Source organism: Malurus melanocephalus, unplaced genomic scaffold, assembly GCF_030028575.1.
Source record: "Malurus melanocephalus ecotype Western Australia unplaced genomic scaffold, MMel_1.1 scaffold_1099, whole genome shotgun sequence".
NCBI classification, from domain to species: Eukaryota; Metazoa; Chordata; class Aves; order Passeriformes; family Maluridae; genus Malurus; species Malurus melanocephalus.
In genome coordinates, this window is record NW_026624331.1 from 40,953 (window position 1) to 43,405 (window position 2,453).

The following is a 2,453-nucleotide window of genomic DNA, read 5'->3' on the forward strand; positions in this document are numbered from 1 at the left end:
CACAGATGACACAGGGCACAGATGGCACAGATGGCATGGATGGCACAGGACACAGGATCTTGAACTTAATGATTGTGGAAGGATTTTGAACTCAGTGATCCTGGAGGGATTTTGGTGATCCTGGAGAGATTTTGAATTCAGTGATCCTGAAGGAATTTTGAACTTGGTGATCCTGAAGAGATTTTAAACTCAGTGAACCTGGAGGGATCTTGAATTCAGTAATCCCAGAGAGATTTTGATTTCAGTGATTTTGGAAGGATTTTGAATTCAGTGACCATAAAGATTTAGGGTGACCACGATCACCCTAAACTTGGTGATCCTGGAAGGATCTTGAATTCAATGATCCTGGAAGGATTTTAAGCTCAGTGATCYTGGAAGGATTTTGAACACAATRATCATGGAGGGATCTTGAACTCAGTAATCCTGGAGGAATTTTAAATTCGATGATCCTGAAAGAATTTTGAACTCAGTGATTCTGGTGAGATTTTAAACTTGGTGATCCTGGAAGGATTTTGAACTCGATGATTGTGGAAGGATTTTAAACTCAGTGATCCTGGAGGGATCTTGAACTTTGTGATCCTGGAGGGATTTTGAACTCTATGATCTCAGAGGGATCTTGAACTCAGTGATCCAGGAAGGATTTTAAGCTCAGTGATCCTGGAGGGAATTTTTAAACTCAATGATCCTGATGAGATTTTGAACTCAGTGATCCCGATGAGATTTTGAACTCAGTGATCCTGGAAGGATTTTGAACACAATGATCGTGGAGGGATCTTGAACTCAGTGATCCCAGAGTGATTTTGAATTCATTGATCCTGGTGGGATTTTGAATTCATTGATCCTGGAAGGATTTTTAACTCAGTGATCCTGGAGGAATTTTTAAACTCAATGATCCTGGTGGGATTTTGAATTCAGTGAATCCTGAAGGGATTTTAAACTCGATGATTGTGGAGAAATCTTGAACTCGATGATCCTGGTGACGTTTTAAACTTGGTGATCCTGGAGGGATTTTGAATTCAGTGATCCTGGTGACGTTTTAAACTTGGTGATCCTGGAGAGATTTTGAATTCATTGATCCTGGAGGGATTTTGAACTCAGTGATCCTGGAGAGATTTTGAATTCAGTGATTCTGGAGGGATTTTAAATACAGTGGTCCTGGAGGGATTTTGAACTCAGTGATCATGGTAGGATTTCAAACTTAGTGATCCTGGAAGGATTTTAAACTCAGTGATCCTGGAGGGATTTTAAACTCGATGATCATGGAGGGATTCTAAACTCACTGATCCTGAAGAAATCTTGAACTCGATGATCCCAGAGGGATTTTCCAGTCCCAGCCATTCCAGGAACATGGACAAACAGCCTGAGGCTCCACCCCAACCCCTGTGGGCCCACCAGAACCAACCCCAGATCCTTTAAAAACTCCCAGCCGCCCTTTCCACCTCATGATCATCATCATCATTCCAAAAACACCACCCCAATTTTATGATTCAGCAAAGATCCTCATCACCAGGCCGAGCTCCTGGAATTCCTGAGGGTTTTTTCTCATTTTTACTTGCGAGGAATTTCCTTTTTTAACGCTGCCTGAGCCAGGAAGCCTGGCCTATCTCTGACCAGCAGCGCCCAAAATTCGGTTTTCCTGGAATTTTCTCCCCTTTCCTCACACACCCCCACATGAGGGGTTTTTTTTGGGATTCTTGCAGTCTGTAATTTCGCCTTCCTGGCCCCATAACACTCGGTCATCATCTGGAAGGAACATGGGGTTATGCAACATTCCCTTCCCCCCTCAATGTCCCACACAGAACCACCCCAAAACCACCAAAAATGTGAGGAAACCCAGCAACTCTGGGGGAAAAAAAAGAGCCTGAAATGCTCAATTTCATCCCCCAAAACAGCAGGCCTGAAAAGCTGCCGCTGTGGTTTCCCTTTGCTATTTTTTTTTTTGCTAAAAATGTGGGATTTGGGGCCCTGGTGTTCCCCTGGGAAGGGGGGATGCTGCTCCCGAGGATTAAAAGCAGCTGACTGATCCACGGGGCTCTCTCCCATGGATTCCTCGAATATTTCCCGCCTGCATCACGGGGAAATTTATTTGTAAGGTGAGGTAGAGTTGGGGGAAAAATTGATTTTTCAGGAGTTCTCATCTCACCTTGAAAAATTCCTCTTTCTCGCTGAAATTTTGTGGGGTTGACGGAATTCTCTCCTCCGGTTCTGCATCATCCTTGGGCTTCTTCTTCTTCTTCACTGATGACATCACGAAAAATTTGCCATCCATGCCATAAATTGCAGTAAATAAAGCCACTGCAATTTAATTTAATTTAATTAAAGCCACTTGCTTTAATTGAATGGGATTCCAGCACTTCCAGTGGAARTGACCTCAATGTTCGCTGTCACAGGGGCGTTTTGAGCCTTTAAACCTCCCATCAAAAAGATGATTTTCATTAAAAAAAAAAAAAAAA